We start from the raw sequence: 26,756 nt of genomic DNA, 5'->3' as shown, positions 1-26,756 counted from the left end.
ATACTCAAATAACACATCAGAAGGTGCCAGCTTGGAAAAGCCAGGATTAAGCAAAATATCAAAGTAAATCAGATATATTTCTCCTTGATTTGATGCCATACTTTATTGCCAATGCGTTTCTGGGCATAATTTAACATGCTGGATCTTTAAAACTTAAAATAAACCTGGAACATGACTATCTCAGAGAAAACCCATCTCCATATGAATTTCAAATTTTGGAAAGTGAGCCATCTTTAACAGGGCCTCTCCTACCCACTAGATCAGGGGTCGGCAACCTTGGCTCTTTTATGACTCGCGGACTTCAACTCCCAGAATTCCTGAGCCAGCATAGCTGGCTCAGGAATTCTGGGAGTTGAAGTCCGCGAGTCATAAAAGAGCCAAGGTTGCCGACCCCTGCACTAGATCTTCTCCCCTCCACATTTTGATTAATTAAGACAGATGAATTTAAATATATGGCAATATGTGTGTATGTGCTCATGCATGCACATACACACAAGTACTTTTTGTAAAAACTTTTTAGAAAAGTCCCTTCCCATATGCTGCTGCAGTTATTTATAAATCTGTCAAGTTCCTGTCCTGTTGCCTTAACATCAAAATATTCAAAGGACAAAGTATACTGCTCAAAAAAAAAATAAAGGGAACACAAGATAAGACATCCTACTATTAAATACAGTACATTGTGTTGTTTAAGTGTTCCCTTTATTTTTTTGAGCAGTATATTTTTCAGTTCAATCATCCAACCCAAAAGATCCAAAGGGAATTGGAAGATATGGATAGAGAAGTATAAATGACAAGAAGAACCCTAAACCTTGCAATATTTTTTCCTGCTGTATATTCAAAACCTAAAATATATTTATTATTTTTCTATCACAGAGAAGAAATGTTTGAATAAAAACAAACCTATAAATACAAGCAAGGTCTGCAATAAAAGTAGGAACTGCCAGCTAGTCTGGCTCTTGTCAGACAACTCCATTCAATTGTCTGACCATTACCTCTTTCCATTCTTCCCCATGAAGATTCCTCAGCTTTAGATTGTTTGGTGTTCTAACCCCCCTGAAATTTCTATCTACAACAGAGGTGCCAAACTGCTGACATGCTGAAACATTGCCCACCCCATTGCCGGCAATGGAAAAAAAGTTATGATACATCACGACACGTCACATGACATTGCAAGTTTGACACCCCTGATCTACAATAATAAAATTCCCCAGATCTTTTTCTTATATATACTGTCATTTTAGCAATAAAGGATAAAGTTTCATATCTGAATATTAACAACAGAAGACCAGTAAACCAACCTGGATTTGTAGCTAGTTTTCAAAAGGAATTCATATTTTTAAAAAGTGGACAAGTAACAACAACAAGAACACTGACATTGTTATTCACAATGTAACAATGGAATATGGGCTTCTCCCCCTCCTTCCACCAACTGTAAGATGTATAGTAATGTACTTCAAAACAGAATAAAATACAATCTGGACCATGATAAAAGAAATAGTCCAAACATAAAATCATTAATTTCTCCAGTACAAACAATTGTTACCAACAGGACAACCTAATTTAAAAACTTCATAAAAATATACTAAAGCTGCAGAATAAAAAAATGGGAAATTTAGAAAACCATTTATCAGTGTAGGTTCAAGTTATTTGATGAATAAAATGATAAAAAGCAAGATAAAAAGGGAGAAATATCTCTATCTAACTCACATTTGAAACTGAATGTATTTAAAAAATTTCTCTCTTGCAATGTTTGTTTTCTAAAAAATGTACATTAGAATCACAAAGTCTATGCTTTTTGAAAAATGCAAACCAAAATCATTAATGATTATATACTTAAATCATTATTGCAACATCATACGTAGATTTTTTTCTCCATGAAAATCTCTGTCCCTAACCTGTCCTTCAGCTCTTCTAATGGTGCACTGATTGCCACCGTAACTAAGTCCATCCATTTTGCTTCTGGTCATCTTCTTCTGCTCTTTTCTTCTACTTTTGCCGGCACTAAAGCATTCTCTGGAAACTCTGTCTTCTAGTAGTGTGCCCAAAGTAGGATAATTTGAGACTGGTCATTTATGCCTAGAGTGAGAATTCTAGGCTGATTTGTTTGATGATCCACTGGTTTGTTTTCTTGGTTGTCCAGGTAATTCTCAAGAGTTTTCTGCAATACCAAAATCTAAGAGCATGAACACATCTCCTATCTTGTTTCTTCAGTGTCCAACTTTTGTTTCTATATATATCCTGGCCTTCAAAAAATGTTCCTGAGTTTTGCTTTTGAAAACGCTCACTAAGATACATTTATCCTTAAGTTCAAACTTTTAAAAATCTTAGTTTCAATGAACTAAGCAGATTTGTAAAACAAGAAATTGAAGCAGGAAAAAAAGGTTAGCATTTTTATCCACCACAAATAGGTGTTTTTTTTAAAAAAAAAACTTGAATGGCTTTGTGCCTAAGCTTTCCCTCTTTCTATCTTCCCCAGAAAATGCTTTTCCTTAGTTACTTTACCTGCCTCAAAGGACCATTAAAAGTAGCACTAGACAATTTTCCAGCTTTCATGTGGAAAAGGGTTTTGAGGGTAAGAGATTAATTTCCCCTTTCCACCTATGGTGTTCTTTCATTTATTCCCACATTTGGTGCTATCATAAATTGTTATGACATGAATCTGAATTTATCTTTATTTATTTATTAAATTTATATGTTGTCCATTTTACAGTGTAACATAAAATATAAAGAATTATAGTGTTAGAAACATTAAAAAAATTGAGCATTAAAAGGTTAAAACATTAAAATTAAAAACAAACTGGATAAAAAGAACTAATACATTAAATGGGGAGGGACTTCATTATGACTTCACAATGATCAGACCTCAGAACAGTTTCAGTATCCTGTTCAACAGAGATGGGTAATTCACTGCCTAAGATTAGGTTACCAAAATTCAGTAGCAAATCTCTAAATAAAATTGCATGGTTTTCAGCCATTTTCGCTTTGTTTATTGAGTTCTTTAAGTCTCCAGTAGATTTAATTCATCCTTGTATTTTCTACAGTACCTGTGGAAAAAAGTAGATCCCTCATGCTATTCTACCTACTGTTGTTCTCCTCTGATCCCAAGTATCAATAAACAAGTTTGAAATTTGCATTAATATGATGGTATATTTTCAGCCGATAACAACAGCAAAAGTTGTTAAGTTGCGGCCATCAGGAATGATGGCTGAAGTGGGAATTTTAAAATATTTATGAAAAAGATAGTGGCAAGGAGATTGATTAGCCCCATCTTAGGGCTTAGGGCTTCATTAGACTGTTATTCAGAAATACAATACAGAATGCTTAGTTCACTTTTCCATTTGGTAAAGAACTGAATGGACAGTTATCCATTCTATATCATCTAGTAGAGTTTTTGTAAAAATAGGAGAAAAGAGATAATAGGCTATCTTGACTCCGAGTAAGAAAATAGTATACTAATGTAATTGCATCATACTTAAAAGCAGATTTCCAGTACTACAAAATATACAACATATTTCAAGAAAAACATTTTCAGTGAGCTTCACAAAATGTGTGAGTCTGTCCCAGATTGCAGTTTTATTTGTGGGAAACCTAATACACACTGAAACTTTTAAAACTTTCTTCTGTCTCTGCAATCACTCATTAAAGTCTGGTAAATCAAGTCCAAAGGGTGCATCTTAACAAGTTAATTAACACTGAAGTAAACTGTGGATTAACTTTTTATATAATATTGTGCTAATTGTGTTTAAATTTGCTACTTTGTTTCTAATTATTTAACTGCTCTGAAATGACTACAAAAGAGCCTTAGAAAAATATGTATTCCCCAGCAAATTCACCTATAAATCTGGCAGAGTTGCAGAATTGTCTAAATAAGTGCTTGCCAAACCTGTCCTTTGATCCAGCAAAACAGACATAATTTAAACAAGGCCTACAGGCTTTTAAAGGAACCAGGGAGGGATTTCATTCCTTTTTCCTTCTTTTACCCAAGGGGACCATTTCACCTTGCTCAAAATATATCTACACAATGCAGATCCTGCACAATCTGCATTAAAATGCAAAGTATCTTTCCCTCTCTATCTCACAAAAATAAAAACAACAACAGCAACAACAATAAGAAATCAAAACCCATTGTTCCACAGCATTGAATAGAATGCAATACAGTCTTAAAGGCAGCAGCTTCATTTTTTTTAAAAGAAAAACACATTCACAGTTTCTTATGGATTCAAAGACTAGAGGGCATTAAACTTTTAAAACTTCTGAAAATTAAACACTGCTGAATAAAAATAGCCTAAAATAAAAATAAATGGTGGCTATTTCACTTTTGATTCTAAGGAACACGTTTTGTATTGGCTGTTTTGCTGTTTTGTGAGTATGTGTCTACAAACACAAGTTCAACATGGATTTCAGTTAGATTGAAAGCCATGACTCTCATAGCAGAGATTATTGCCATCCAACATATTGCAAAATTCATGCAAGTTACTATATTTGAGATGAGTGAATTTAAAAATGAGAGACAGTGTGGTGTAATGTTTTATTTTTTTATTTTTTTATTTTTTATTTTTAATTCCATTTATATCCCACCCTTCTCCGAAGACTCAGGGCGGCTTACAAGCTTAGCAGTCCAACCACTTCTGAAAAACTTGTCAAGAAACTGCAGGGACTTTTCCAGGCAGTCTCCAAGAATCTGACATGATTGAATGCATGGAGAAAAAATGCAAAAACACTTTTATTTCATCAGGAATATATGAAAAGTAATGTACGTTAAAGCAGCTAGTTTTTATAAAAATCTACTGTATATACCAACTTGCACAGAAAAATACAAAAAGAAGGAATATTTGTACAGACAAAAGTAATATGGAGCTAGTAGTTTAATTTATGTCTGCCCATCTCTGTACACACACACACACACACACACACACACACAGAGAGAGAGAGAGAGAGAGAGAGAGAGAGAGAGAGAGAGAGAGATTTTAGGAAGATTCTTTTCATAAGCATAGAACAATGGCTGTGAATTTATTACTGTTTAAAAATATTTAGTGTAATTTGATAAATGGAATGACATGAGTACACTTGACCCTCATCTAAAAATATTTGGACTGATCCAAATATATGTGTAGTACAAATTTTCTAAATTTTTTAAAAAATATATATCTCCAGTATTAACATTAACCAGGTTAGACTGAAATACAAATTAAAAGTGTATGTGTAAAATGACAACTTTATTTGAATATGTTTTCCACACTGTTCAGTTAGACTTATCAATGCCTTTTATGTGAAACAGTTTAGAAAATTCAATTAATTCATACTAGAACTATTAAACTACCAATTGCAAATGGGTGATAATTTCCTACACTAATGCTAATAATCTATTCCAGGGGACAGTTCAAAAATTTGATGCCGAAACATGAAGTCTAGAATAGATTCATGACATCAGATCTAAATTAAAGAAACACCACTTTCAGTTCAGCCTCTTTGATTATTTGGAGGGAGGGATTGTTGTTTTTTCAGATGCTCCCATAAAATTAAGTTAAAAGAGATGGTTATAATTGATAGAACCTTGTTAGAGGTGAAGCTCTGCTTATGAACTGCCTTCTCCAGAGGCACACCTACACGGCTCTTTTCAGAATAAAGCAATTTTCTTTTTTGAGTTTCTACTTCAGGTTTAATTTTTAACTACCTATGCACTTGGAGATTATTATGTGTATGCATGCACACAATCATAATTTCACATTTACTCATTATTGGTATTTAAATAGCTTTATAATTCACCTTGAAAATTCAACTTTGAATAAATTAGAAATATTTAAGATAAAAGTTGAGCTGTATAAAAAGTTGAGCTGTATATTTTTTATTAAGGTATGTTAAAAGGAAATTCTGGTTCATTCTGAGCTGGGATAAGAAAAAGAATGTATAACATAGGTAATTGCTTGAAGCAGAGAAGTTTTATTTCCAGGAGCACAATACAGACAAAGTATCAGCAAGTATCAGATCAGCAAGTTCCTTATATAGGAAAGTCTTGCTTTTGTTCTGTGAAAGTAGGTCGAAGGAGTCTGCCCTTTAGGAATCCTTAGCATGTGTAATTGACTGGTTCTCCAAAAGTGGGTACTCCAGGATCAGATACCCCACTGAGCTGTAGTTTTCCATTTACTTCCTGCTCAGTTAGCATTAGCAGTCTCATGGAGGAAAGGATCTTTTGTTTATTAGCGTGTGGAATCTGTGGCATCCTGAAAGGAATGTTTACCTGAATGGGCTACCACCTTCCAACTTCTTTGCCAAGTTTGTTACCTTTTGTTTTAGTGTAATTTCTCACCTTTTGCCTTGGAAATGGCTATGAGATTGAGACAGAAGAACAAGGAAAGATCGAATGGTAGGAAAGGTTTGATTTCCTTCCCACAGATATAATACTTACTTTCAAGAAAATATCAGCACAACAACACTGCCTTCATTATGTGATTTCTCATCTGCTTTTGTTCCTTTCATAGTCAGGTTTAAATGAAATGAGACTTTTGTTTTTGGCTCATTTATAAAGCTGAACATTATCACTAGCAATTGTATGTTGCTAATCACAAATCTTGCTCATGATGCACAACCTTTAATTATAGCATAACATCTAGTATCCATAAATAAATATTGCTTTTTCAAATGTTTTGGCTTTTCAATTTTTTTGCCTTCAATTTTAGCTTTGTCTAGTCTAGAGTCTAGACCATAAAAATAATGGATCTTTAGGGGGCTGATATAAGTATCTAACAATTTAAAAATTTGACTTTACACAATTATTTGAGTAAATAAAATGTAACAATCTTTATATATTTTTCTAGAAGGCATCCAAATACAATATCTAACATATATCTTTTTCTTCACCCCAAAAAAAACACCTCAAAGCAAACTCATTTATATGGAAACTATACAGCTATTAGTTCCTGTTTGTTGAAATTTAAATTCAAAACTATACAAAAGATTTATTTGTGTTTGTGGATTGATTTGGTCTTAGGTCACAAAGCAATATAGTAACAGGGATAAATAAAAATGTAGGAATTATTATCACCTGAACAAAGATATTTATCTCATCAGCTAGTAGACTAGAGGTGACCAGGTAGGATGGCAGCACCTGAAGGAATTCCTCTCAGATCAGCATATACAAATACTGCTTAGTAGTTGGATAGAAGAACATAAATGAATAACATAAGTTGGAAAGGAAGATTAAAAAAATAATCTAGAAAGTGGTGTTTCTCAACTTCAGCAAATTTAATTTAGGTGGATTTCAATTCCTAGAATTCCTCAGCCATCCATACCTGCCTTAGTTATAAAAGCCAGCTGGGTGACTTTGGGCCAGCCACTCTCTTTCAGCCCAACCTACCTCACTGGGTAGTTGTTGTTAGGAAAAATAAGAGAAGGAAGGAGTGGTAAAATATGCTAGTTGCTTGATTGACTTATAAAAAGATAATACAGATGGGATAAAAAAATAAATAAAATGAAATAAAATTCTGAAGGACAGTGAAGAAAATGCATTAAAACTGATATAGGCTTATTGAATACTAAAGAGACCAAACTGGATAATAAGAAAGACCAAATTGATAGAAAAAAGACATGGGAAGGCAAAGTATTACATAGCCAGTACATTTTAAAAAAACAGCAGAGAAAGCAGGTAAGAAACCTAGTAATGGCTAAGAGCAGGAAAGTTGAAAAAAGTGACTGAGGGTCTAATTTTGACTGCAGAAGAACAAGATTTCAGAAGAAATGCATACACAGCCAAAATTAAGAAGACAGAAACAGACAGCTCTGCAAAGAAATTGAAGAAATGGTGGATCACATAGTTCAGCTATCATGCTGCTTCCTTGGTCCTCTTCAGGTGAGTCTTTAAAGAGTATCATGATCTTTGCTGCCTTTCCCTGGTTAATGATTATGCCATGATTGTGGACAAGCCAACTGTTAAACAGGATTCTGATGAGAATAGGGTCTTGGGAAGATTCCAAGGATGTTGTTGGCTTTAAGTTATATATGTTTAAAAAATTGAATTGTTGTTAGTGGTGAAGCATCAACATAAATCTATGAGCAGACTACACTTCTCCTGGACACTTAGATATATAGAGTGCTTATTCTACCCTTTAAGAAGTCAGTGAGGGAAGTAGGTTGAGGAGTTCCACCTTGGTGACCATATTGTCACTATTTGTGAGAGAGGAAGATAGAGCAGGGGACACAGAGATGGCTACTGCAGGACTGGGAGGTACATATTGCTGCAGATTTTCACTTTTGGCATGGTGATACCTTCCCTGGGCCCTAATAAGCATATCATTGAATGACTTGGCTTCAGGCTTCTACTGGAAAATATCAGATCCTCATTCATTTATAGCCTGATGAACAACACAGATCTAGTACATATTACTAAAACATGACTGGTTGGCATTGGGGATATAATCCTATTGATACATCAACATTGTGGAAATTGGGATGAAGCAATAATCCTTTCTGAAAATTTAGCAAGAATCAGATATGCTGGTTCAATCAAGAGTGCCTCTCTTTGAAACTGACCTATAGGCACAAATTATGATTTATGCTAATGATATCCTTGTATTATTTGGCCTGCTATCCCTCAAGTGCTCTTTATAAGTCCTTGGACCTCATAGAAGTCTAGTGCTACACTATATGTTTATCCTAGGAAATTCCAATTTCATTCCCTTAGAATAGGAAAAGTATAACTTCCATGAGCATGTTCCGGGTGGTTTGAGTCCTAACTAAAGAGCTCAGCAAAGGCTAGAAATGTTAAACCTGTTTTTCCTTGAAAGAAGATGGCATGTAAGCTGTAGATAGTAAGGTAAATGACATCGACAGATATAAGCGAGATTCATTCACAGAGTGTAACTCAAGTCCAAAACAATCTGAGGTAGGAAGGAAATAATTCAGACACCTCCTTAGTCTCTCAGGAGTGTGCATGTAAATGGTGGTGGTAAATAAAATACAATTAGCTTTGCAATATCCTGTTACAATAGTCCAACACACTAAAAGTAATTTTAGTCTTCTCTGGAGCGTATTTCATCATTTAATCTATATTGTAGGTTTAACATAATCTAAAGAGGGAAAAAATAATCATTGGTCTTTTACCATGGTCAATCACTTTCTGCTCAATTTGTGGATTATAAGCTCTTTAGACCACTGTGAGAACTGAGGACCTATTAAAATGTTTGTCCAAGTGCCTCATGGAAGTGGAAACTTAGGGAACTCCTGGTGAAATGATTCTCTTGCACTTAGTAGGCATATAGTAACAGGAAATAACAGAGTTTTGGATATTGTTGATGATGAAGAAGTAAAGAGACACTTGGACTGACACTGATGACCAGGAATGGATATGATTAAAACTTCAGTGTATGCATATGTAGGTCCAATCAGTAGCAAAAAGACCAAGGAAGCATATCTACTTCTCCATTCTTATTGCCTCTGTTGATTCTTTGTCCAGCTACCATGTTTAGGGTTACCCATATCCTATTGTGGAAAAAAGGACAGGACAATATCCCTGCTGGCAACTGCAATGTGCTTAAAAGCTTCTGTTTGAAGATAATTTTGCTGACATTTACTCAAGCCTTGATAACAGTTGAACAGACTGAAGTGAAGTATGGCAAAATGTGATGCAGTATTCTTTTGACCTTCTGGAACCTAAAGAAGTGGGTCAGATTCAAAAAGTAAATGTTGAAGAAGCATGAGTTGTCATCATCTTTGAAAGATGTACTCAACCCAATTGTATACAGTCATTGCAAAGCAACATTTATGACACAGTGTATGTCCTAAATAAGTCAGTTTGGGGTATACTCAGGAAACTATGGCCTAATAATATGATGTATGAACATATAAAATATCCTACCCTTCTGCTTGCAAGGAAACCCTTTTTTGTCTTGCTTTCTGATGTCTGATGAACCTGCTGATGCAGCTGGGCTGAGCGTCACTGGCAGAGTCGCCCGGGGCCAGAGCGGCTGGTGCTGTGGGAGCCGCAGGCCCTACTCTACATGGGTCTACACAGGTCTACACAGGTCTGCACGAGGTGGGCCACGTCACTGGTGAGGCAGCTGTGGGTGGGGGTGTGAGGGGTGTTAGCAGTGGGCTGCCCTCCAGGGCCAGAGCTGGTGCTGGAGCGGCTGGTGCTGTGGGAGCCACAGGCCCCGCTCTACACAGCAGGGCTGCGTGGGGTGGGCGGCAGAGGCACCGGCAGACATCGCGGGGCAGGCGCTCCAGGGTGGCCATGTAGGCATGCAAGGTGAGGCGGCAGTGGCGCAGGTCCAGCACAGGATAGGCCACCAGCTGGGCTGGCCCGTGAAAGGTCAGCTGCCCACTGCACCCCATGTGCATCACCTCTGCACCCAGCACCCGTAGCCACCCCGCCATTCCTGCTGTGCAGTGGGCCCCGCAGATCCCACAGCAACAGCTGCTCTGGTGCTGACTCCAGCCTCAGGGGGCAGCCCACCACCGTCACCCCCTGCGCCCCCACCTGCAGCCGCCACACTAGCGCCACCCACCCCGCCATGTAGAGCAGGCCCTGCAGCTCCCACAGCACCAGATTCTCCGGCACTGACTCCAGCCTTGGGGGCAGGCCACCGTCGCCACCCTGCACCCCCTCCCTCAGCTGCTCTGCCAGCGCTGCCTCCACCCTGCCACCCACCCTACACAGCCCCATGGTGTAGAGTGGACCCAGGGGCTCCCACAGCACCAGCTGCTCTGGTGCTGACTCCAGCCTCAGGGGGCAGCCCACCGCCTCCACCCCACATGCGCCCTCCCAAAGCTACCCCGCCAGCACTGCCTCCGCCCTACTGCCCACCCCATACAGCCCCACCATGTAGAGCGGGCCCCGCGGCTCCCATAGTACCATGGCGTTGCTACTCCCATCTTCCAGGTATCTTCAGGAGTTAAAAAGAGGTAGAAATCATGTTGCTGCGGTGGTGCAGGTCCAGCACCAGGTAGACCACCAGCTGGCCTGGCCCATGGAAGGTCAGCCACCCACTGTGCCCCATGCATGCCACCTCCATGCCCAGTGCCCACAGCTGCCCTGCCAGCACTGCCTCTGCCCCACCACCCGCCCCACACAGCCCCATGTAGAGCGGGCCCCGCGGCTCCCACAGCACTGTCGCGTCACCGCTCCAGTCTCTTCCAGGTATCTTCAGGAGTGAAAAAGAGGTGGAGAGGGAAATCGTGTTCACCAGGCCTCGCCTCCCCATTGGCCCACGGCTCTCGCAGAGGGTAGAGTGGACTTGACAAATGCGAGTTATTTGAGGAGGGGGTTTCTTTGCCACTGCATTTTCTCCTTCTGACTTGTGGTCAGCCTGGCTGACACGAGGTGAGCACAAGGCAGGCGCGCACGTTTTCCGTGCTTTGATGCCAGGCTCTCCATGCTGCACTGCAGCATGGAGAGCCTGGCTGACACGGGTGAGCACAAGGCAAGAGTGCACATGGACTCTGCTTTTTTGGCAGAGCAGTATTAAGTGCTGTTCTCCATCTCCCACTCCTGGTCCTCTCTTACTTACAACTAGGAGATGGTGTAGTTGGGCAACAGGGAGGGGTGCAATGTTCCTGCCAACTCGCCTTCTCTGCAGACAACTTGCATGTGCAACGTTTGCTGGCCGGGTCTTTTGGTGTGCTCAGCAGCAATTTTTATTGGCTTTTGAAAGTGGCCAATAGAGGGAGTAGCACAACTTGTGCAAAAGTGGGAAAAAAAATCCATCAAAAAAAGGTACCTGAACGCCGTTCTGAGAGTTCTATGAGAAAAAAAGCCCTGGTACTGAGCTATTGGAATGATACTCCTCCAGTTATAAAGGTAAGATTCTAGCTGAAAGAAACAGAATCAACAGAAAGGGTTTCTCCATTGTAGCTTCACTGTTCTGAAATACTTTGAGTCCAGAGATGCTGGTTATTCCCTTGTTGTTAGCTCTTTGCAAGGCCATCAAAATTATTTTGTGGTGGTGACTCGTGCTGATGTTTTCGGGAATTGTTTAGTTTGTGGTTGGATGTTTTATATTATCTTGATTTATGCTATACGCCACCCAGAGCTCAGTGATTGGGGAAATATGCAAACAGCTGAAATAAACATACAAGCAAACAAATATTTGGCATGTATCAAAGAAACAAAAAGCAGGATGTGAACATGTCACTAAGCTAGTAAACTAGAGGAAAAGGTGTGTGCAAATAAAAAAAGTACATCAGTATTTCCTCACATCAACAGATCCTTGTAGGGAAATTCTTCTGAACATTTTTGACAATTTGGTGTTGAAATATTTAAAACAGACAATTGTTTCATAATGATAATGACAAGAGTCATCAGTGATTTCATTAAAATGCTTATTGCATTGATACCTGAGGGCTTGAACCAAAGCCTGCTGACGTCAATGGAGATATTTTCACTGACTTCAAGGGTCTTGTATCCGGACATTAACTCTGCAAAATAAAAAGAAAAGAAACAATAATACAGTCTGCCCCAGGTAGAAACATTCTTGCTTCCTTCCCTATTCTTAACATGCATGTTTTAATGTTAATTGTACAGGAGACAGAAGAAATCTTGAAGGTAGGCTACTAGATGAAAAAGATTAAAAACATAAGTGAAGGAGTGGCTTTTAACCATTAACTGGAACTATTTTTTGCCAGTTGCAGCAAGAAAGATGACATTCATTGTCAATGTGAATGTATTTACAATGTGGCTTTGTTAACTTTTCAATTAGTGTTACTGGATTAAATGAATGTTCCATTTGGTAGATGCTATTCTTCTTGCATATTTCTTTTCAACAAAGACGTGTTTTGTTGTGTGGTAGGCTCCACTTTTAAAAATTTATTCATGTCATCCAAAATCTTACATATTTATTGGACTAGATGCAGGATTAATCATAATTAGAACAGATTTATAATAATCAGTAGAACTTGAGTTGAAGCAGTATTTCAACCAATGTTCTCAATCTTAGCAACTTTATGGTCCATAAAGAACAATATGTGGTCTTTAACTCCCAGAGTTGGATAAGGGATTATGACAGTTGAAGTCTATATATCCTAAAGTTGCCAAAGTTGCCTTTATTCATGAAGAAGTACAAATCAATAAATCTCTGGAGAGATAGCTACCCTGCTCCACTTGAATACATCCAAGGAAAGGACAAGTTCATCACCACAGTGATTTATTCAGTTCTGTAATTAATTTGCTCTGATTGCTTGGCTTTTTCTCCTACTTTCCAAATGAAATCTATCTTCCTGTAATTGAAATCTGGTATTCCATGTTCTGCAATCTGGAGTGGCACACAAAACAGCTTGACCTTCTTTTGGGTGACATCCTTTCTCATATTTAAACAACCATCACTTAATCCCTCAGCATTTTATTGTTATTGTAAAATATCCATGTTGCATCATTCCCTGTTTACAAGTTTTTGGTTCTAGTCCATTAAAATATGGTGCCCATACTTCACAATTGCCTGGTGGAACACTTTCAGGTTTCTCAAAAAAAAAAAAGTCCAATAAGTTTTTACAAGTACATTCCCTCGATTTCAATGGACTTACTCCAAATAAAGCTCCTTTTAGATGTAACTTCTAATATGACTTGATAGCATTTAGTCACAGTAGAGGTCAAACTTTGGTTGATTAAAAAAAAGCTAATCAAGGTTAGAATTGGTTAATATAATGCAACTAATTTTACTTATTTATTTATTCAACTTAAATGCTGCCCATCTGACCTGGAGGTGATTCTAGGAAGCATACAATCATTAAAAACCAGTAAAAACATTAAAATATTAAAACAATAAATAGTGATATTAAATTAATTAAAACTGACAAACATGGGAAAGAAAGGAACAAGATGCACATGGGGGGACATGGAGTCCTATCTCAGCCCATTAACTAGTTCCAGAAAGATGCACCCCCACTGATTGTTGGATAAAGGTGGTCATAATACTATGTCTGGTATATGTATGTGCTCATTTATTGAGACTCAATTTGGACAAACATTATTTTATATATAAATGTGTTCATTGCTTTTTGTCTCATTGCTTTTTAAAAATGTATAAATTTATTTGTACCTGCCAAACTTATACATTCTGGCAAGACCCCTAATGTGAGGTATAGCAATAAATGTCATCAAACAAGTGCAAGTTATATCAGTCAAAAAGTTAATAAAAGAGCCTTGGTGGAGCAGTGGGCTAATGCCTCCTTAAGTAACACCAGCTGCCTGCAATTAGTGCAGGTTCGCATCCCACCAGGCTCAAGGTTGACTCAGCCTTCCATCCTTCCGAGGTAGGTAAAATGAGGACCCAGATTGTTGGGGGCATTAAGCTGACTTTGTAATAATGCCGCTTGGGGTGTGTGTGAAAGCCCTAATAAGCAGGCATATACATAGAATGAAGGCTACTGCTAAGCTTGTAAGCCGCCCTGAGTCTTCGGAGAAGGGCGGGATATAAATGGAATTAAAATAAATAAATAAAAATAAAATGAAATTATATATAACAATTAAATTTCAATAAATCCAGATCAACGATCATAAAAAATCATGCAACTATAGAAGCAGGAAAGGAATGATTGATTGTTATACAAATACATCTTAGCTTCTTAAAAAATAATTGAACAGAAATACACACACACACACACACATACAAAATGACATCAAACATGATGCTCAACAATATGTTAAAATGGGCAAAACCAATGACACACCATAAAATGGGGAAAAGGTTTAATATAATTAATGGATAACAGTAACAAAAGCAAGGCATCAAGGAACAGCCAGACCCATTCCTAAATTGCCTTATAAACTATAACTATATTCCTGTCAGGCATGAAAGATCAGGTGCACAAATGAAGATTGAATTACACCTATACATAGGAATCTTCTCAACTAATGATTAACACCTGGTTATAATTAGAGAAGGATCAATGGCACTCAAGGGGAATTGGATTTAGTTTGCTAGTGGCTACATAGGGATTCTAGACTGATCATTCTTTTAATTCTGCCCCAGGTTCTGCCAATCTTTCTTTTATAGTTCCAATACATGGTTGATGAAAATTTAATGGTCAAAGTCCAACACTTTTAGGTTCTAACATGAGACAAAAGTTAAGAAAATAAGTCACATACATGTGCATATAATGGAAAGATGTGTCATTTGCTACTTTCTGTTTTGCACTGGGGAGGCAAGACGTTACAAGGCAACTTGTGATAACTATCTGATTATTAGATAGTTTTACTTACATTAGTTGTGCTGAAAGATAAATGTAGTACTGTAAAGGAACAACTCAGTTCTAGCTGTGATTCAGTAAACCTATGCAATCATTGTAATATATACTTTTGCCATTTGTGGTGATTCCTCTTACTGACACAAAAATCCAAAGGAGGGGAAAAAAAGTATTCTCTCTGGCTCTCCTCTGTCACCTCCCCACAAAATAATGGTGGAGAACGCAGGGAAATCATCAGCAAAGGATGCTATGGATAAAGAAACATTGCATAGACTGGGAAGTGGATTTTTTGCTTTTGGAACTAAACCATTCCAAATACATTGTGATATTTTGAATATATTTTGATGTTTGAAGATACTGAAGTGTACTGAGCTTTGGTACTATTTTAAGAATCTTCTGGAATTTTAAATATTTTTAATATATGATTCAGAGATTGTATATTTGTTATTATATTTGTTATTTAGTTGGGGAAAATATATAGATGCATCCATCTAGCATTTCAGAACAAATTATTTTTTTCCACACAAATCAGACTATCAACAGTAACCTGGACCATAACTTATAAGAGGAAGGTCTTATTCATTATCAGCTGACATTTAGCAAGAGAAGGAAGAAATGTGGGGCCTTTATAGTAATGGTTTGGAAACTAATAGGATGATAGTACAAATGGATATTGCATGCTTTTTTGTCACATATAAAAATATTGTTAAAGATACAAAGATAAGAATATTTTCCTCTATATTTAAACATCCATTTTACTACCAAGAACTATTAAGAAATGTATATTAAATACTCTAATTTATATGCTTAATTTATTATTAAACTTTATAATGTATAAATAATTGAATTGTATAGGTATACACTGTGTGTGTTTGCACATGAGAAATTCTGAAAGAGATGCTGCTTTTAACCACTCCCCCTTTTATGTATAATTGCAACAGGAAATAATTATGCAAATTATACATTGTGATTGCAAACAGCAGAAAACTAATATTCATATCTGTATGCAATTGAAAATACATTCAAGAGCCAACCTATTATTTTACCTAATTTCTGCTGACTCTCCACAATCATTCATTTAACAAACAGAAATATGAATACAGCTCTCCAATGCTTACTGCCTGCCCTCTTTATGTTAATGGAAGGATAGTAACATATATGTAAGTACTGTACAATATATATGTCATGGTTTCGATAGATGAAACCCTTCAAAAGAACTTTGAGGCATTGTTTTCCTTAAAGAATCTTTTACTCAGGAAATAAAGTATGGGCACTGCATAGTTCAGGGGTAGGCAACCTCGGCTCTTTTATGACTCATGGACTTCAACTCCCAGAATTCCTGAGTCAGCTAATTCTGGGAGCTGAAGTCCATGAGTCATAAAAGAGCCGAGGTTGCCTACCCCTGACATAGTTGAACCCAAAAACTAAATTCCCTTCCCCCTGATACAATTTAACAAAGTGCAATTCCCACCCCCAATAAACTGTCATAAATCATATTCCCCAATTAGCTTAAAGCACAGGCTTTCTCCTTAGCTCCACAGCCCGCCAAAACGTTATCAGCTTGTCCTTGGGTTCCCACCACAGCATTATGTTATGGCTAGCTAAGCTTACATTCCAACCTTCCCCTTCTCTGCTGCACCTAATTTCTAAAGCAAGAAAAAGCATTATAAAGGAATAGAGAAAATGGCTGCATTTTCATCAGTTGTCAAAGCAGGAACATCCAATGTTAGCAGCATTGAAATTCGCCCCCCCCCTTACAAAAAGGAGGTTGCCCCTTGGTTTATTAGGATATTTCTCATAGAATCTATTAATGAGTCTGTTGGCTTTTATGTCACTAGATTTTACCCATGTGGCTTCAGACAATGGATATCCTTTCCACTGTACTAGGTACTGTAACTTTCCCTGAAGAATTCTAGAATCAAGAATACGCTTCACTTCATAATGAGTCTGTCCAGCTACTATGAGAGGCCCGGGTGCCTTCTTCGGGGAAGATTGTAAGGTGGAACCCCGAAAAGGTTTCAACAGACTACAATGGAACACAGGGTGGACTTTCCCCAGGAGTCTGGGAAGTTTTAATTCTAGCATGACTGGGTTAATGATTCTCACTATGGGGAAGGGACTCAGGTACTTTGATCCTAACTTCTTATTAGGCAACTTAAGTCGTAACTATTTTGTGGATAAAAAGACTTTTTCCCCAACTTGGAATGATCTTTGGGGAGCTCTTTATTGGCTTGCTTTTTATACATCTCAGAAGCCTTTTTCAGAGTGATTTTAGTGTTTTTTCCATACCTCCTCCTACCCCCTCACCCATTGGTCAAGCATTTGGGAAGTAGAGGGCCCCTGAATATATTCGGGTATTGGGTTGAACTCTTTTCCTGTGGCAACTTTAAAAGGTCTAAAACCAGTTCTGCTGTGAACAGTTATTGTAAGCCACCTCTGCAAAAGGGAGGAGGTCAATCCAGTTGGTTTGCTGATAGTCCACATAGCATCTGATATACTGCTCCACCATTGAGTTCACTGATTCAGCCACCCCATTTGTAGATAGGTGGAAAGCCAATGATAGACCTTGCGATGAGCCAATTAGCTTGAGGAAATCCCTCCAGAGGTTGGCTGTAAATTGCACCCCTCGGTCTGAGATTATTTGCTTTGGCGTGCCGTGTAGTCTGTAGATGTGTTTTTAAAACATCTTGGTTAATCTTTGGGATGACAGGAGTCCTTTGCAGGCGATGAACTGAACTTGTTTTGAAAATAGGTCTATCACAGTCCAAATCACCATATTCCCCCTAGTTTCAGGTAGTTCTACTTTAAAATCCCTAGCAATTTCTTCCCATGGTTGGGAAGGGTCCACAACTGGTTGCAATAGTCCAGGAGGCTTTCCAGGAAGTCTTTTCATGGTGGCACATACTGCACAGCTCTTGACATAGTTCTTTACGTCCCATTTTAAACCTGGCCACCAAAATTGCCAACAAACCATATGCAATTTCCAAAGTGTCCAGCTTGTTTCACATCATGACCGTGCTGAAGAGGAGAGTTTCAAGCAGATACAACTTCCCCCCTTTGTAAGCCAAACCATCCCTGCACATCAAGGAGGTTTGATTTTCTTTGAACCATTGATCGTTGAGGAGTTCCTGTTTTATTTTCCTCACACCAGGGACATCAGGGTTTGGGACTTTTGAAGATGGGGCTCTTTGTGGCATTAGTTAAGAAGCAGCTTGCAGTGTAGATATAATAAACGCTGGCTCTTGTACTGAGGTAATCTAGATAAAGCGTTACCTAAAAGCCTTGGTGGAGCAATGGGCTAATGCCTCCTTAAGTAACACCAGCTGCCTGCAATTAGTGCAGGTTCGCATCCCACCAGGCTCAAGGTTGACTCAGCCTTCTATCCTTCCGAGGTAGGTAAAATGAGGACCCAGATTATTGGGGGCAATAAGCTGACTTTGTAATAATGCCGCTTGGTGTGTGTGTGTGAAAGCCCTAATAATATAAGCAGGCATATACATAGAATGAAGGCTATTGCTAAGCACATTGGTTTGTGCTTAAATTGTAAGCCGCCCTGAGTCTTCGGAGAAGGGCAGGATATAAATGGGATTAAAATTAAAAATTAAATTAAATTAAAAAGTTTTTTACTTCAGGCTGAAGTTAAATCCGTTAAAGTATTGCACCCACCATACTTGTTTCAGGAACAGTTTGTGGGGAGTTTTCAGTGGCTCTAGATTTTTGTGATCAGTCCATACTTCGAAAGGCACCTTGCTCCCCTCTAGGTAGTGTTGCCAGTTTAATAGAGTCCAGTGGATTGCAAAGGCTTCCTTCTCCCACAATGCCCACCTCTCGCAATCAGTGAACTTTTTTGAGATGTAGGCACAGGTCTGTAGGACTCTGTCATGGTTCTTTTGCAATAGTATAGCCACACTGCTGGCATCAGCTTGAATCACAAGGGGTTTCCCCAGACAATGATGCTTTAGGACTGGTTCAATCGCAAATAGTCTTTTTAAATTCTCAAAAGCAGTTTGACAGTTCATAGTCCATGCTAGCCTAAAGGAGATCAACCCTGTCTGCTCTTTAGGAGGCCAGATCCTGAAGTTGAAACTCAAATACTTTGGCCACCTAATGAGAAGGAAAGATCACTGGAGAAGAGCCTAATGCTTGGAAAGATTGAGGGCAATAGAAGAAGGGGACGACAGAGAATGAGGTGGCTAGATGGAGTCACTGAAGCAGTAGGCGTAAGCTTAAATGGACTCCAGAAGATGGTAGAGGACAGGAAGGCCTGGAGGAACGTTGTCCATAGGGCAGTGATGGGTCAGACAACTAACAACTTTGCAACTAACAACAACAAAAGTCCATGCTAGTAGCTGGCCAGTTGTGGCTTCCCCCTCTCTTTGCCTGTTTTCAGGAAGTCTGTGAGGGGTAAAGCAATTTCAGCAAAGGAGGGGATGAACTGTCAGTAAAGTTGGCAAATCCCAGAAAACTCTGAAGCTGCTTGCGAGTCTTTGGGGGTTGCCATTCGATTATGGCTTTCACTTTAGCCAGGTCCATTTCAATGCCCTCACTGGAAATTCTGTAGCTAAGATAATCTAGTCAGGTCTGATTATGTATTATGTATCTTATGTATTTGTATCTCTGCTTTAAGAGCTATGGATGGGTCCTCGAACCTTCTTAGTCCAAGAAGGAAGAGGTAGAGGTTTCCCCAACTCAGGCGCCTGCTCATTGTACAAATTTCTTAGCCACTCAGACGCGACTACCAAATTGGCTGCGACTACATTGACCATAGCAGCTGGATTTGGGTAGAGATTGGCATTGCTATTCATGTGGGAATGCACTTGATTTAGGAAGAAAATAAGCTTCTCTGGGACACCGTTAAACATCACTCTGAGTGGTGGCGCCATCATGGGTCGCTGTTCCCCCCAGTGTGGCTGCATCCCCAGTGGAAGCTGACCTCCCATGGTGGCTGTGGCATCCCCAGTTGCTGCAGGCCTCCCAGCAGTTGCTGCACATTCAGGGGCTGTTGCCAACCCCATTGCTGCTGCATTCCCAACAGCTGCTGACTTCCTAGCAGTGGCGGCTGTTGCATCCCCAGCTGCTGCAGGGCTCCCATCGGTCCTGGTGGCAGTTGCTGTGGCATCCCCAGTTGCTGCAGGCCCCCCAGTGCTTGCTGTAGATTAAGAGGTTGGTTGCCAGTGGTTGCCAGCCCCACTGTTGCTGAGCTCTCGTCAGTGGCTGTGGCATCCCAGTTGATGCAGGCTTCCCAATGGTTGCTGCACATTTAGGGGCTGGTACCAGCCCCACTGCTGTGGTGCCCCCACCTGCTGACCTCCCAGTGGTGGTGGCTGCGGCATCCCCAATGGTTGCAGGGCCCCCAACTACTGCGGAACTCACCTGTTGCTGCCTGGCCAACAGATCGTGCAGCTGTTGCATTATGTCATGTTGAACGTTCACATCTGAGTTTTCCCCCTGTATAGGTTTCAGGCTTGGGTGGTGCTGACGGAGAAGCTCTGAGCTGTGTGACTGATAGTAGTGATGGTCAGTGCTTCTAGAGGAATGATGACATCTCAGTCTGCCGTGTTCAGAGTGGTGGCTGGGACTGTCCCTCCTTGCAGGGCTGGAGGTTAATGTAGATGGCTTCAAAGATGGGGAAGCTGTTTGTGCTCCATGGGCGAGGCTGGGGCTTCTTTTATGCAAGGATTTATGTCTGCTCCACCAATCGTCATCACTTGCATGGGAAGAGTGAAAGGGCTGCTTTCATTCTTCATCGCTAGCCCTTGAATCTTTCCACCAACTTCTCCACCAATTGGCTATGGGCTGCAGACCAGTACTTCCATTCTCCAGAGTCCCCAGTAATCATTGATTTCCTGATTCTCCAGCGGCTCGGGGAACGCAATTCTCAAGAGGTTCCTTCTTGCAAAGCAACTTTGAATGCTTTCAAAGAACTTGCTTTTGGCAGGGTCGCCTCAAGGGGTTTGGAGTCTTCACTGGGCAGCATCCACTTCGAAGACAAGATCAGCTCCCACATTTTGGGTCTCGCTCCCAGCTGTAAGGCCTGGGAAGATTCCTTCTCCACCGGTACGCTGGCTTGCGCTCGCTCCACTGAGGTGGCAGCCACGGCCAGGGTGCTGGATACAGGCACTACTTCCTTCTCCATGTTGAGATCTTCCCTTTGTAAGCTGGCCCCTCAACTTAGAAACGGTGACTGGAGCTCAGGACCCCAATGTGGTTAAGGTAGAAAATGTTAGTTTTGGGGTTAATGTCATGGTTCCAAAAGATGAAACCCTTCAAAAGAACTTCGAAGCATTGTTTTCCTTAAATAATATTTTATTCAGGAAACAATATATATATATGACAAATGCTTAACTATTTAAAATTTACACACACACATACACACATATATATATATGTACACATACACACACATATGCATATATACATACATATACACACACACACACACACACACACATATATATATATATATATATATATATATATATATATATATATATATATATATATATATATACACACACACACACACACACACATGTATATGCATATGTGTGTGTGTATATATATATATATTTGTTTTCTGAGGTTTTCGCGGGTGCCTGTATGTGGATCCTTGGTTTTTCGGGTTTTTCCCCGCGTAGAACTAGTACCAAGGATTGAAATTTAAGAGTTATCCAAAAAAATAATCTTCACGATTAACATTGTATACTTGGTGATCAATCTTCTATTATTTTATTGCTTGAAAGCATAATTTTGTCACTTGAACACCTGACAGATCAAATTCTCACCATAAAATTTATCACTGAATTAGATGGATCAAACACAGTTTGTTTTACAGCAAATATTGACCAAATATCAAGATTGCCATTTTATGATTTTCAGATTTATTGAATATGATTAATGACCATGAATAATCAGATGATGGATGTGAGAGAGTGGCTCGGAGGTACCACATGCTATCCCCCTTGAGGTGTGAGCTCTATGGGGGCAGGTTTTACCCTGGATGTATTTTCCATTCCACTTCCTGGTTCAGGCCTGCGACCGTCGTGAGAGGATGGTGGCCAACCTGTTCAGAGGTTATCCAACTCGAGTGGCAGTGGAGTTGGCTAGGCGGTCCGGACATCTATCCTTCTTCTGATTTAAGATCCTCCTATTAATCATGGGTCTGCCTTTGGTGGACCCTCATGGACAACTATGGCTCGTTTACATTACTCCAGCACAGATTTATTCGCTCTCAGGGGTGCCCCCCCTTCCTGGGTGCGACCCGCCTGTTTCTTTATTTCTCCTCTTGATGACGGCCCCAACTGTTGGGACCCTGAGAGATGGTTGGGTAGGGACAGGAACCTCTTGTATAAATTTAAGAAGAGGCTCCTGGTTTGTTTTTTATCGAAATATTTTATAGGGTTAGGGAGGGGGGAGGGTTTGCGGTCTTGGTTGGATTTTGGGGGGTGTCCACCATCTGCTGTTCAGGCCAGGCCTGGAATAGATCACGGTTGGACGGGGCTTGGGCGAGTTGCCTCCGGGGCCCCGAAGCGGTGTGTGGGACTACCTATTACCACGACGTTAGGGAATGGCAGCTGGTGTTCGAACAGAGGGCCATATCAACCTTCAGGAGTGCGTCCTCGCTGTCTTCAAGCGGTGATGCGCTCCGACTGTTTGGTTTCATCCCGTGGGCCCGGGAACGGGGATGAGCAGCCACCTGAGCTCAGGCTTGTGTATTTTAACGCCAGGTCCGTAGTTAATAAGTCCCCTCTCGTCCATGATTTGCTTGAGGAGGAGCGTGCGGACCTGGCTTGCATTACGGAGACCTGGTTGGGCCCAGAGGGAGGTGTCCCTCTGGTTGATATTTGCCCACCGGGTTTCTGGGTGCTTCACCGGCCTCGGGCTCAGGGTAGGGGCGGAAGTGTGGTGGTAGTTGTGAGGGAGACCTTATGTCCGCGGGAGGCCACCGTTGTCCAAATAGCCAGGTGTGAGTCTCTCCTCATGAGATGTGGCCCTAGGGCTCAGTTGGGCTTGCTGCTGGTGTACCTTTTGCCTAGTCGCATAGCAGCAGCCCTGCCTGAGCTTCTCAATATCCTCTCAAGGTTGGTGATTGAGTTCCCCAGATTTATGATTTTGGGTGACTTCAATCTACCGTCCCTGGGGGGATCATCTGAGTTAGCTCGGGAGTTCATGGCTTCCATGACAGCCATGGACCTGACACAAGTAATTCAGGGCCCAACTCATGGGGGGGGTCACACGCTCGATTTGATTTTTTATCTGGCCGGTGGTTAGATGATCTGGGTGGGGGTTCACCAACTGTTACGCCCCTGTCATGGACCGATCATCATCTCCTGTGGCTGGTCTTCCGTTTTGCCAATCCCCGTCATGGGGTTGTTGAACCAATTAGATGGTTCTGCCCCAGGCGCTTAATGGACCCTGAGCAGTTTCAGGCAGCGCTTGGGTCCCCACCTGCCGCCCTAGTTCACAGCTCGGCCGAGGCCTTAGTGGAGGCCTGGGAAAAGGCTTCCACGGAGGTACTCAACCAAGTTGTACCCATGCGGCCCCTGACCCGGTACAGATCCCAGTGGGCTCCGTGGTTTTCCGCGGAGCTCCGGGAGATGAAGCATCAGAGACGGGGCCTAGAGAGCTGTTGGAGGTCCAGCCGGTCTGAATCCAACCTTTTGCGACTAAGGTCCTTTACAAGGTCTTATCTCGTGGCGATGAGGACGGGAAGGTCAAATTACTTTGCTACCCTCATCGCGTCCACAGATAATCGCCCGGCCGCCCTGTTTAGGGTGACTCGCTCCCTCCTGAATCAGGAGGTGAGGGAGGAGCCCCACTCGGATCCGGACCGGTTTGGATACCGACTGGGCAGAGTCTGACGGTGAGAACATGGGTGGTCTTGTCAATGTCATCTGGAAGGAGTTCGATCCTGTGACTCCGGAAGATGTGGACAGGATTATGGGGAGGCTGACCTCCACCACGTGTTTATTGGACCTGTGCCCCTCCTGGCTGATATATTCGGCTCGGGAGGGGACACGAGGCTGGCTCCAGGCAGTGATAATAGTTTTCCCGCCGCCTTGAAGGAGGCGGTGGTGAGACCCCTCCTCAAGAAGCCTGCCCTGGACCCAGCTGTGTTAAACAACTATCGTCCGGTCTCCAACCTTCGCTTTCTTGCGAAGGTTGTTGAGTGTGGTGGCGCAGCAGCTTCCTTTGTTCCTGGAGGAAGCTGATTATCTAGACCCGTACCAATCGGGCTTCAGGCCCGGGTACAGCACAGAGACAGCATTGGTCGTGCTGGTGAATGATCTCTGGCAGGCTCGGGACTGGGGCTGCTCCTCTGTCCTAGTCCTATTAGACCTCTCAGTGGCTTTTGATACCATTGACCATGGTATCTTACTGCAGCGTCTTCGGGGGTTGGGAGTGGGAGGCACCATCTTACGGTGGTTCTCCTCCTACCTCCTGGGACGTTTGCAGTCGGTGTTGGCAGGAGGGCAGAGGTCGGCCTTGAGGCCTCTCATTTGTGGAGTTCCTCAGGGGTCGGTCCTCTCGCCTCTCCTGTTCAACATCTATATGAAGTCACTGGGTGAGATCATTCGTGGTTTTGGGGTTGGGTATCATCAATATGCTGATGATACCCAGATTTTTATTTCTACCCCAAACCACCCCAGTGATGCCCTCGATGTGATGTCCCGTTGCCTGGAGGCGGTTCGGGTCTGGATGGGGAGCAACAGGCTTCGGCTCAACCCTGACAAGACTGAGTGGCTGTGTGTGCCGGCCTCTCAGGAAATTCAGATTATTCCATTGTTAACTATGGGGGATGAGATATTACCCCCCGTAGATAGGGCTCGCAACTTGGGTGTCCTCCTTAACTCACAGCTCTCTTTGGAAGATCATATAGGAGCTGTGACTAGGGGGGCCTTTGCCCAGGTTTGCCTTGTGCGCCAGTTGTGGCCCTATCTGGACCGGGATGCCTTGCGCACAGTCACTCATGCGCTCGTGACCTCCCATTTGGACTACTGCAATGCTCTCTACATGGGGCTGCCCTTGAGGACTACTCGGATGCTCCAGCTGGTGCAGAATGCGGCCGCGCGAGTGGTGGTGGGGGTTTCCCAATACTCCCATGTAACACCTCTACTCCGCGAGCTGCATTGGCTTCCGGTTGTCCTCCGGGTAAGATTCAAGGTGCTGGTTATGGCCTATAAAGCCGTAAATGGCATGGGTCCGGGTTACTTACGGGAGCACCTGCGGCCGGCATCAACTTCCCTTCGTCCAGTGTGCTCCCACAGAGAGGGCCTCCTTAGGGTGCCGTCGGTCAAAAAGTGTCGACTGGTGACCCCCAGGGGGAGGGTGTTCTCTGTGGGCGCGCCAGACCTTTGGAACCGTTTACCGGTTGAGCTCCGGATGGCTCCCGACCTTCACTCCTTCTGACGTGACCTAAAAACATATTTATTTGAACAAGCCGGCCTGGTCTAATGGGTTTAGGGGTATTTTAATATTATTGTATTAACTTATTGAATTGGGCTGTAGTATTTAATATTTTGTTTAACTTTTGTATATTGTATTTTATTGTATTGCCCTGTACACCGCCCTGAGTCCTTCGGGAGAAGGGCAGTATAGAAATTAAATAATAATAATAATAATAATAATAATAATAATAATAATAATAATAATAATAATAATAAAATTATTATTATTATTATATTATTATTATTATTATTATTATTATTATTATTATTATTATTATTATTATTATTATTATTATATGCATCTCTGCTACCAACTGAAAAGCCTATGGCCTTCCTTCCTTCCTCCTTCTCTTCCTTTCATTCTTCCTTCCTTTCTAATATATATAACTGCCTACTGCACAAGAAATATTATTAGATACCTTAGGTATCTAAATATTATTAGATACCTGCCCACTACAGAAGAAATATTATTAAATACCTTATGCATAAGAGTAAATTATAAGTACTTTAGAAGAAAAAGATTATACCAGAGTTTGATTAGATAAGATATTTTAAAAAATGTCACTGTGAGCAGTTAGTAAATTATGTGCAAAGAATCTGAACTCCTGTTGAATGAAAGTTGTTCTTAGCCTGTTGAAATATCATTATATGCTATAAAGACCATAGCTTTCAAGATTGTTGAGCCACTCAAAAAGTCAAGGTGTTGGCTGTGACTGTGAGTTAACCTATTTTTTTAGGACTGTCATTTTAAAGTATTTAATCACATTTTGCAGCCACTAGACACTAGCTAGCTAGAATAGCTTCCAGAAAGAAAAAAATAGTTATTTAGATCAGAGGTTATTTTTTCTGAGACTTGGTAGACTTAAGTAATCCCACTGAATGTTCTAGAAAGGGTATGTTTGTTTGCGTTGTTTTGAAGATTAACTTAGAAGGAAACAAATGGAAAGCTCATCAACTTTCTTCTTTTGATTTCTTTGCCTGCTAATTCTCTCCCTCTCCTCACTGTTGGTTTTCCAGTATTTTCTAATACTTTGTCATTCTTCCCAATCACTGAGAATGTGTTTTGTTTGTTCCACGCATTCATGTTTGGTGTTGATTTGCAGCAATATAATTTAATACAATCCTGATCCTCTTCTC

Source organism: Vipera ursinii (assembly GCF_947247035.1).
Source record: "Vipera ursinii genome assembly, chromosome: Z".
NCBI lineage: Eukaryota > Metazoa > Chordata > Lepidosauria > Squamata > Viperidae > Vipera > Vipera ursinii.
The sequence above is the reverse complement of the archived record's forward strand: the minus strand, read 5'-3'. Positions refer to the sequence as shown.